Consider the following 12,034-nt stretch of genomic DNA (forward strand, 5'->3'; position numbering starts at 1 on the left):
ACCAAATGATCAAGAGATAGTCTTTTCATGGCAGAGAGATCAACAGTACAGCTGCTCTGTCTGGCTTCAGCTCCCACACTGAAAATGAAACTAAAACACACTCTGCAGCAAACAGCATAAAACAAAAGTAAAAAGCTGACAGACAGCCCAGCTCCACCCACTCTCTGACATCACTGCAGTAATAAACACCCATTCATTTCTTAAAGGTACTCTCACTACAGATACTTATATACACACCCATTAATAAACATCCATTTCTTAAAGATACTCTCACATGACACTGCAAATCCCCTATAGTCGCCACTCTCTGGCGCCTGTTCGGGTACACGGAGGGAGAATTCAGAGTGTCCAAATTACCGAACAGCACGTTTTGGGGACTTGTGGGAGGAAACCAGAGCGCCTGGAGGAATCCCATGCAGACACGGCGAGAACGAGCAGATTCCACACAGACAGTGGCCCAAGATGGGAATTGAACTTGGAACCCTGGTGCTGTGAAGCAACAGTGCTAACCACTGTGCTATCATGCCGCCCATCAGAGATAAACTAAGGATCTATATTTAATGACATCATTGGCCATAACCCAAAAAGACTCGTACATCATCCTCACTGAAAAGAGTTGAAAAGTGATTTTGAGGTTCGCAATTAAGTCATGGAATTTCAACTGGCTCAAGCTTCATTCTTGTAACATATGTGATAAGTTTTAAAGCTAGATATGCGCCACCCTTGCTAATTCTTCAACTTATGCTGCAGTCAGTTTGCATACATAAAAGATCCAACAAATAGCAGATGAGTTGAATCATGTTTAATCATGTTTTGCTGCTGCTGGAGTGCGTCAGACACCAAAAGGGTGTCAGTTTAAGAAGCATTTCCACCTTTGAGTCAAAAGATTTGGGTTCAAACCAGGTTCCAGGGAGTTGAGCACAAACTAGACTGACACCTCAGTGTTGTACAATGGGTGTGCTATCTTTCAGATGAGAGGGCAGCACAGTTGTGCAGTGGTTAGCACAGCTGCCTCACAGCGCCGAGGTCCCAGGTTCGATCCCAGCTCTGGGTCTCTGTCCGTGTGGAGTCTGCACATTCTCCCCGTGATTACGTCGGTTTCGCCCCACAACCCAAAGATGTGCAGGCTAGGTGGATTGACCACTCTAAATTGTCCCTTAATTGGAAAAAAATGAATTGGTTACTCTAAACTTTTTGATAAATCTTGCCGATGAGATCTCAAACTGAGGCACTACAATTCTCTGAGTTGGATGTAAATGTTCCCATGATACAATTTGAAGAATGAAAGGGAAGAGCTAGTATCTAGCTAATGTGGCACAGTGGTGAGCACTGCTGCTTCACAGGGCCAGTGACCCAGGTTTAGTTCTTTTCATAGAATTTACAGTGCAGAAGGAGGCCATTCGGCCCATCGAGTCTGCACTGGCTCTTGGAAAGAGCACCTTACCCAAGGTCCACACCTCCACCCTATCCCCATAACCCAGTAACCCCACCCAACACTAAGGGCAATTTTGGACACTAAGGGCAATTTAGCATGGCCAATCCACCTAACCTGCACATCTTTGGACTGTGGGAGGAAACCGGAGCACCCGGAGGAAACCCACGCACACACGGGGAGAATGTGCAGACTCCGCACAGACAGTGACCCAAGGCGGGAATCGAACCTGGGACCCTGGAGCTGTGAAGCTATTGTGCTATCCACAATGCTACCGTGCTGACCTTGGTAACTATGTGGAGTCTACACGTTCTCCCCGTGTCTACGTGAGTTTCCTCTGGGTGCTCCAGTTTCCTCCTCCAGTCCAAAACGTACAGGTTAGGTGGATTGGCCTTGCTAAATTAGTGTGTGCAATGGTTAGATGGCGTTACGGGGACAGGGGGTAGGTCTGGGTAGGGTGCTCTTTTGGACGGTCGGTGCAGACTCGATGGGCAGAAAGGCTTCCTTCTGAACTACAGCAATTCTATGATATGCCTGTCAGTCAGCAATACAAAAACTGATCCTTTGGTCATTGATCTTATTTCTGTTTGTGGGACCTTGCAATTTAATTGACCCATTCCGTACATTATAAAAGTGGCCACACATCAAAAATACATCCCTGGATGCGAAGCACTTTGGGAAGTCCAGGAGACTTGAAAGGCACTATATAAATATAACATTGTTCTTTCTTTGTCTTTGAGCAGAGCACACACACACACACCTCTACTTCTAATGTCTGCAAGCTATCTACCTCTGTATAAATGTTACAATGTGTTTTGCCTAAATAAATGAACCCACAACATGCTTGTACAATCCCTTGTAAGCAATTGATGTCTATACCATTTTTTCAAGATGGGACAGGTTGGGTTTAACATCCCCTACTGTAGAAATCTCTTTGTGCAGCATCTAAGTATCAGTCCAGAAATGTTGTTCAAGTCATAAAATGGGATCTAAAGCAACAGCAGTGTCTCAGAGATGGGAGTTGTACAAACTGAGCCGGGGTTGCATATTAAGAAAGACTTGAAGATAAAAGACATATATTTTTATTTAAAGTTTATTTTTACTATTTGTAATGTTTTTATTAGAACATAGAACATTACAGCGCAGTACAGGCCCTTCAGCCCTCGATGTTGCGCCGACCTGTGAAACCACTCTAAAGCCCATCTACACGATTCCCTTATCATCCAGATGTCTATCCAATGACCATTTGAATACCCTTAGTGTTGGCGAGTCCACTACTGTTGTCGGCAGGGCATTCCACACCCTTGCTACTCTCTGAGTAAAGAACCTACCTCTGACATCTGTCTTATATCTATCACTCCTCAATTTAAAGCTATGTCTCCTCGTGCTAGACATCACCATCCGAGGAAAAAGGCTCTCACTGTCCACCCTTTCCAATCCTCTGATCATCTTGTATGCCTCAATTAAGTCAGCTCTTAGCCTTCTTCTCTCTAATGAAAACAGCCTCAAGTCCCTCAGTCTTTCCTCAAAAGATCTTCCCTCCATACCAGGCAACATTCTGGTAAATCTCCTCTGTACCCTTTCCAATGCTTCCACATCCTTCCTATAATGCGGCGACCAGAATTGCACGCAATACTCCAAATGCGGCTGCTCCAGAGTTTGGTACAGCTGCATAATGACCTCATGGCTCCGAAACTCAATCCCTCTACCAATAAAATCTAACACACCGTACGCCTTCTTAACAACCCTCTCAACCTGAGTGGCAACTTTCAGGGATCTATGTACATGGACACCGAGATCTCTCTGCTCATCCACACTGCCAAGAATCTTACCATTAGCCCAGTACTCTGTCTTCCTGTTATTCCTTCCAAAATGAATCACCTCAGACTGTTCTGCATTCAACTCCATTTGCCACCTCTCAGCTTATCTATGTCTCTCTGTAACTTGTAACATCCTTCCGCACTGTCCACAACTCCACCGACTTTAGTGTCATCTGCAAATTTACTCACCCATCCTTCTACGCCCTCCTCCAGGTCATTTATAAAAATAACAAACAGCAGTGGCCCCAAAACAGATCCTTGTGGTACACCACTAGTAACTGGACTCCAGTCTGAACACTTCCCATCAACCACCACCCTTTGTCTTCTTACAGCTAGCCAATTTCTGATCCAAACTGCTAAATCTCCCTGAATCCCATGCTTCCGTATTTTCTGCAACAACTTACCGTGGGGAACCTTTTACTGAAATCCATATACACCACATCAACTGCTTTACCCTCATCCACCTGTTTGGTCACCTTCTCAAAGAACTCAATAAGGTTTGTGAGGCACGACCTACCCTTCACGAAACCATGTTGACTGTGTCTAATCAAATTATTCCTTTCCAGATGATTATACACCCTATCTCTTATAAACCTTTCCAAGATTTTTCCCACAACAGAAGTAAGGCTCATTGGTCTATAGTTACCGGGGTCGTCTCTACTCCCCTTCTTGAACAAAGGGACAACATTTGCGATCCTCCAGTCTTCTGGCACTATTCCTCCCGAGCTTCCCAGAGAATCCTAGGATAAATCCCATCCGGCCCAGGGGACTTATCTATTTTCACCCTTTCCAGAATTGTTAACACCTCCTCCTTATGAACCTCAAGCCCTTCTAGTCTAGTAGCCTGAATCTCAGTATTCTCCTCAACAACATTGTCTTTTTCCTGTCTGAATACTGACAAAAAATATTCATTTAGCACCTCTCCTATCTCTTCGGACTCCAACCACAACTTCCCACTACTGTCCTTGACTGGCCCTACCTTTACCCTAGTAATTCTTTTATTCCTGACATATCTACAGAAAGCTTTAGGGTTATCCTTGATCCTACCTGCCAAAGACTTCTCATGTCCCCTCCTGGCTCTTCTTATCTCTCTCTTTAGGTCCTTCCTAGCTAACTTGTAACTCTCGAGCGCCCTTACTGAACCTTCATGTCTCATCTTTCCATAAGCCTCCTTCTTCCTCTTGACAAGTGTTTTGACTGCCTTAGTAAACCACGGTTCCCTTGCTCGACCACTTCCTCCCTGCCTGACAGGTACATACTTATCAAGGACACGCAGTAGCTGTTCCTTGAACAAGCTCCACATTTCCATTGTGCCCATCCCCTGCAGTTGTCCTCGCCATCTGATGCATCCTAAGTCTTGCCTTATCGCATCATAATTGCCTTTCCCCCAGATATAACTCTTGCCCTGTGGTATATACCTATCCCTTTCCATCACTAAAGTAAACGTAATCGAATTGTGGTCACTATCACCAAAGTGCTCACCTACCTCCAAATCTAACACCTGTCCTGGTTCATTACCCAGTACCAAATCCAATACGGCCTTGCCTCTCGTTGGCCTATCTAAATACTGTGTCAGGAAACACTCCTGCACACATTGGACAAAAACAGACCCATCTAAAGTACTCGAACTATAGCGTTTCCAGTCAATATTTGGAAAGTTAAAGTCCCCCATAACAACTACCCTGTTGCTTTCGCTCCTATCCAGAATCATCTTTGCAATCCTTTCCTCTACATCTCTGGAACTTTTCCGAGGCCTATAGAAAACCCCTAACAGTCTGACCTCTCCTTTCCTGTTTCTAACCTCAGCCCATACTACCTCAATCGACGAGTCCTCATCAAACGTCCTTTCTGCCACCGTAATACTGTCCTTGACTAACAATGCCACCTCTCCCCCTCTTTTACCACCTTCCCTGAGCTTACTGAAATATCTAAACCCCGGCACCTGCAACAACCATTCCTGTCCCTGCTCTATTCATGTCTCCGCAATGGTCACAACATGGAAGTCCCAGGTACCAACCCATGCCGCAAGTTCACCCACCTTTTTCCGGATGCTCCTGGCATTGAAGAAGGCACACTTTAAACCACCTTCCTGCCTGCCGGTACACTCCTTCAACTTTAAAACCTTACTCATGACCTCACTACTCTCAACCTCCTGTATACTGGAGCTACAATTCAGGTTCCCAAGCTCCTACTGAACTAGTTTAAACCCTCCCGAAGAGCATTAGCAAATTTCCCCCCCAGGATATTGGTAACCCTCTGGTCCAGGTGTAGACCATCCCATTTGTAGAAGTCCCATCGAACCCAGAATGAGCCCCAATTATCCAGAAATCTGAAACCCTCCCTTCTGCACCATCCCTGTAGCCACGCGTTCAACTCCTCACTTTCCCTATTCCTCGTCTCGCTATCACGTGGCACGGGTAACAACCCAGATATAACTCTGTTTGTCTTAGATCTAAGTTTCCACCCTAGCTCCCTGAATTCCTGCCTTACATCCCTATCCCTTTTCCTACCTATGTCATTGGCACCTATGTGAACCACGACTTGGCGCTGCTCCCCCTCCCCCTTAAGGATCCCGAAAACACGATCCGAGACATCACACACCCTGGCACCTGGGAGGCAACACACCAACCGTGGGTCTCTCTCATTCCTACAGAATCTCCTATCTATCCCCCTAACTATGGAGTCTCCAATGACTAATGCTCCACTCCTCTCCCTCCTTCCCTTCTGAGCAACAGGGACAGACTCTGTGCCAGAGACCTGCACCCCATGGCTTACCCCTGGTAAGTCCCCCCCCCAACAGTATCCAAAGCGGTATACTTGTTACTAAGGGGAACGACCACAGGGAATCCCTGTACTGACTGCTTCCTCACAGCCCCTCTCACCGTCACCCATCTATCTTTATTCTTCGGAGTAACTACATCCGTGAAGCTTCTATCTATGACCACCGCTGCCTCCTGAATGATCCGAAGTTCATCCAACTCCAGCTCCAGTTCCCTAACGCAGTTTCTGAGGAGCTGGAGATGGGTGCACTTCCCACAGATGAAATCAGCAGGGACACTGTTGGAGTCCCTCACCTCAAACATTCTGCAGGAGGAACATTGCACTACCTTCCCTGCCATCCCCTCTTGATAAAAAAAGAAAAAGAAAGAAAGAGCTTACCTGTCATTCACTCCCCTGCTCAGCAAGCATTCACTCAGCAACTTCTGCGCCCTGCACGATAACACTTGAGGGAAAATAAAAGAAAAACTTGTTTCTACTTCTACCTGACCTCGAGCCTTCCTCTTGGTCTTTGCAGCGGTTGTTTTTTTTTGGTTAGAGGAGGGGGTAGGGAGGGAAACACTGAAGAAGTGTTTTGGGTTTAAGTGTCACTTGACAACAGCTCCTCCACAAACCACCTTCAAGTCAGGGTGACCACAACGGAGGTATGCAAATTTCCCTTGCAACAGCCAATCAGCAGCTCTGCTCTACTGCCCTCTGCTGGATGTTTAATAACATGTTAACACAACAATTGTGAGACACTCTCTTTCGACTGGATGTCGGCCCATCAAAGTAACAGTACGCATTGCTATTTTAATTTAGGTTCAAGGAACACTGCTAAATATAAAGTAAGAAACACTGATATGCAGGACAGTGCTTTTCAAATTTAATTTGACAACTTAGGAAGCAGCCACAGAACCTGATTAGTATTTCCCTTTAGGGACAGCTGTCAGTTTTCAGCACAACCTGATTGTCAACTGTGTCAGTGACATTTTCTTTTCGTCTCTTTTATGTTTTCTGTGAGTGTGAAAGTGTGTCAAGACAAAAATGCTCTGAAGTTTATTGAAGCAAGATAAGTGGAAACATTCCAGTGGTGCATATATCCATTTAAATTGGAACGTCGAACTGGCGAGATCGAGTGTAATCTTTCGACTATGTGAGCTTCATAAGTGGTTGTCAATAATGTGGCAGGACAACGTGGATTTAAAAGCTTATCCTGTTTCGGCAATTGCATCTTTTTATCTCAGAGCACAGAAGTACAAATAACAGAGCATTAATATTCACACAATGTCTGTAATAGAATAGCCAACATGATGTGAAATTTTCAGCTCAGAGTTTTTCTTGGAGGGACAACCTCTGCACAAGTTGCATTGCCGTGTCATGGTCGCGTGGTTGGAAATGGTAATCGATCAAATCTTTCAAACAGTGAGAAACAGTTGGAGAGCAATCCAGGGTTAGGTATGGGCTTAGTGCAGCAAGTTAATTCTTATGCTGAATAACACTGTGGTTTGAGCAGAATTCTATCTACATCCCAAACTGATGGCCACAGTTCATAGAAAATAAAAGTTGTTCCCCACTAGCTGCTCCCACTAGTTGGATAATGGTTCTCAGAAGGTGCCTGGTGATCAACCCATATACGCAAATAAATAACTATTGCTTTGCACTAGTTCATGCCTGTTACCATGGAAACACAATTAATGCCTTACTATTAAACAGAGGGTTACTTGTCCGTCTGTGTTGACATTTTCTATGATACAATTAGTAATAAACACATGTCAAACATGCACGCGAGAGTGGAGGGTGAAGAGTGTTTTTAACTTTGCAAGTTGGAATGGAATGGATTGTCTGGATGGTGGGGGAAGCTGATTCAATAGTGGACTTCCAATGGAAATTGGATAATTCTAGTAGGGGATAGAACAGCAGTTCCATGGCCAAAGCACCAAAAATAATGTCAATGGCAAAGGGGGACATTGGTGAAAATAAATTGAAGACCACTTGGAGGATTCTCCAAATATCGTGCCTCAAGCAGCCACCAGATCCCCTTTTCAGGAGAAAAGGGGCCCTCTGTACCCACAGACAGAACAAGATCTGAGGGCAGGGCCCCAAAGCTTCCAGAAATCCGATCCACAGAGGACAGTTTTGCCTTTTTTACTTACTATATATATGGTCGTCAATAAGGTTGCCCTTCTTTTATATGGATATGAATATGATATGCTCTCAGAGTCAGCAGGTATCAAATGACAACGCCACAAGGTTCAACCGGGTATCGATCAAAGAGCCAAACAACCAGTTAGTTAGTTCAAGATCAATGGTACTTTATTTACACACAAGATTAACTTACACATGCAATATAAACACTACTAGTTAAACTACACCTAACAACTATGAGAACCTGTACTTAACTTCAGGCACCCGGCTTAGGTCAGAGGAACAGTGGCCTTTGTTCAAATCTGGATCTACTTGGTCTGGAGAAGTACCTGCTGCTCAGCTGGGCTCACCCGTCTGGTAGCGGGCGTTGAACTTGGACTTGCTTCTGGTGGTGCTGCAATTAATTGGAGATGGACGTTGCCGGAGCACCAGGTCCAAAAGAGATTGAACACATGGCGGTGTCTCTCTTTATCCTTGGGAGTTTCGCGCACTTTTGGGTGGTCCTTAGGTTTGGACCCCACTAATTGGGCAGTTCTTGATCACTGCCTTCGATCTGAGCCAATAAAGGGGCGGGTCCCTTGATGGCTGGGCGTGTCCTCAGCGGTCATTGACCCTGCTGTTTACGCTTCCTGAGTACAGGGAGTGGCGCCGAAATGTCTGGGCTTCTATCGGTTACCTGAGTATCAATCCTTTGTCTTACGGAGATGGGCCATTAAAATGCTAATCGGCTGGGGGTTTCGATGCTGTCTGGATTCTTTGCTCACAAATATACATTCAGGCTCTGAGCCTGCCTGAATCTTACATTGTCCACATTTCCCGTTGGGCTTTGCGAAAGTCCATGTTTCGTGTTGTAAGTGGCCATCCCAGATGGCTACAACAGGGCCGTAATGATTGCAAGAATGTCGTGCAGGGAACCAGCGAGTGCCTCGTCCTAGGTGCACATGGGCGTGGTGTTGGTGCAACTGCAAAGGTGGCGGGGAGAGGAGCAGGGCTGGGCTTTGGGGATGGCATCTCAAGCCCTAAAAGTATCGTGTTACTCCAAGTTATGGTTGTGTTTCGACATGGAGCTATTAAATAATATCCGGAAAAAAAAACAAGAATCTGAAAGCAGGAGATGGAGAGGTAGAGAAGCTGAAGGAGGGAATTCCAGGGCATGAGGCCTAGATCGCTGAAAGCATGATTGCCAGTGATGGTGTGGAAGGGGCAGCGGTCAGCACTCAAAGCTTCATACTATTTTGCGTCTCCCATTTGCCGTTGTTTTTTGTGGGCCAGCTGGTCGCTGATACTCATGGTGAAGACCAACCCTCGTTTAGTTCAAGGTTCATTTTTCAAAATATTAATTTTAGTTTTGGAAATTTAAGATTCACTGTACAAATGAGATGAATGCACTTAACATAAGCTTGGAGCCATTACACTTTAAATGTTGGGGACCAGGCTGACTTGAGAGGTGAACAATTAGGCAGGTCAGATAATGAAAATGTTGGTCTTTCAAGATTTTTTAAAGTATTCATTCATTGGATGTGGGTGTTGCTGGCTTGGGCATCATTTATTGCCCAACCCTAATTGTTCTTGAGATTGCCAAAATATCTAAAGAAATGGCAGTTCAAAAGTGGACCTAGGTGTGTTTAATAAAACCAGAATAGAAGAGATCGAGCTATAAAATAGCAGATGGACTTACTCAGTGAAAGAACTGAAGGTTTGCAAAAACAAGAAGAGTCCATGAGAAATATTTTTGTTTTGGGAGTTTAAGCTGAATTGACTCAAAGGTATTCAGTAAATCCAGGAAGGTTGGTAAAACCCATTTACTTCATCAGATCAAAGAAGATATTGTCAATGTGGGATAATTAATCGACTGGTCAGTTTGATGACAGCCCAGATCCGGTTACATCATTCTGGAGATGAGTAGAAATTAGAAAAGTTCTCTCATTTCAATTTATCTGGGCGTTTGCTGAGACAGAGATTTTCAGCTTGGAACTGGTGTGTGCAGTTTGCGCTCAGAGAAGTTAGCCAAATTAAATGACAGTTAGACCTGCACTGTAAGCAGAGTAAACTTTGGTCTTTGTCCGGTTTGGAGGGGTCAATGCCTTTAGACGTATGCCAGGAATTGGGCAGTTTTCCAAAATAACCATCAGGCAACTGGTCAATATCCCTGCTATCAGTATGCTTCAAGGTAATTTGAATGCTTAATCAGCAGATCCAGTCAGAAGTGGAGGTGTCACCCTTGACAGAACCCTTACATACATCAACAAAATTAAAGCCCGCAATATTCTCCACAGTAAACTGGCCAGTACCTCATGAGGATCGCAGGCAAAAAGCTTCTTTACTTAAGGGACTGGCAAGGACAGACCATTCGAAATAGAGGCAAAGCAAAATTCCTAACTGTTTTTAAAAGGGAAGTGAATAAACATTTCAGAATGGGAAAAAAAAGTTGGAAGAGTCGGGTACTGGAAATAAATGCACTGCTCTTTCAAAAAGCTGGCATAGAAGCCACACACTAAATGGTGTCTGTTAGTACTTTAAGACTCCAAGATTTAAAAAGCATAACTCGGTGTTGCAAGAGCTGGAGAAAGATGGACAAAGCTGAGTGATTGTGGCTGCACATTGCAAACAAACAAAATAATGACATAAGCTGCAGAAGCTATAAGAAGAACCTCATTGACAAATTTAATCTGTGACTCAAACAAATATGTGTGTTCAAAATACTCCATCAGCAATGCCTGAACAATCACATTTTGAAAAATATAATTGCTTTCTGCATTTTAGAAGCTGGGGCATAGCCTCCTTCAGAACTGTTTTCGAAGTCAACAGCCTTTTACTACAATTATTTTATCAATCTTGTTTTCCCCTTTCTTTTTTTCCGCTAATGTTGATGTGGTTTCAGCTTGCCCTGAGTCCAATCTCCACCATGCCCCCCTTCCCCATCCCACCCAGCTCTTCAGCTTTTCAATGCAGTGAAAACTGAACACGTTGAGGTTTATTCATTAGGTGTGATGGAATAATTAGTGTTTTGATCCTTTTGTGTGGCGTAGGGGAGGCTTGAAAGCACTCCCGAAAGCACTTTTCAGAGCAATACTAAATTAAGTAACTATCACATGCTGTAGCCTCCTGAGTTCTATCATGCCCTGTGAGTGAAATGCTTTCAACATGGTTCAATAAAGTACAAAGAGGAGAAATATAAAACAATGGCAACAAAACCAAAATACGGGCCGGGATTTTCTGTTTCAGAGACTAAAGGTGGGATTCTCCATCGGCTGACGCTGGATTTGCGAAACGTGGTGTTGGGTGGAGAATTGGTGGTGGCAGACGCATGCCAGAATGCCTTGCTCCGGTGCCTTGACAGCAGAGTGAATGCATTCTACTCCGCATGTACAGTAAACACTTTTCGCATATCATTAGTGGGCCTGACCCGCTATCCTCCAGGGCCTCAGCGATGCCCCGCCTCCGCCGGGGGGAATTACCGACAGCGTGTTTCACTCGTAGTTTCAAAAATTGGGAAACAGGCGCCGTGGCTGATGAGGGAGAGAGAGGAGGTAGGACTCGCAGAGGCACAGGCGTGGGCTGTCGGCCCTGCCGCTGGCAGAGCCGGTTGGGGGGGGGTGGGGACGGTTCTGCCAGGCTCGGGAGGGGGGAGTAATGGGGGATAGCCAGAGGATGGGCCATTGGGTGGGGTTGCCTCAATGGGACCAGGGCACCCAGGCACAGACCGCCATTGCCGTGGCCTGCAAGGCAGCCATGTTGCAGCAAACCCACTGACCGCACATCGTGGTCCCTGGTTGTGCAGATTGACACCAGCCGTATGCGTGCCCTCACCTCACCAACCCTGCATGCCAGGCCCCACCCACCACACCACCACCCCACACTCAACACATCCTCCACC

This window comes from Scyliorhinus torazame, chromosome 15 (genome assembly GCF_047496885.1).
Source record: "Scyliorhinus torazame isolate Kashiwa2021f chromosome 15, sScyTor2.1, whole genome shotgun sequence".
Lineage (NCBI taxonomy): Eukaryota > Metazoa > Chordata > Chondrichthyes > Carcharhiniformes > Scyliorhinidae > Scyliorhinus > Scyliorhinus torazame.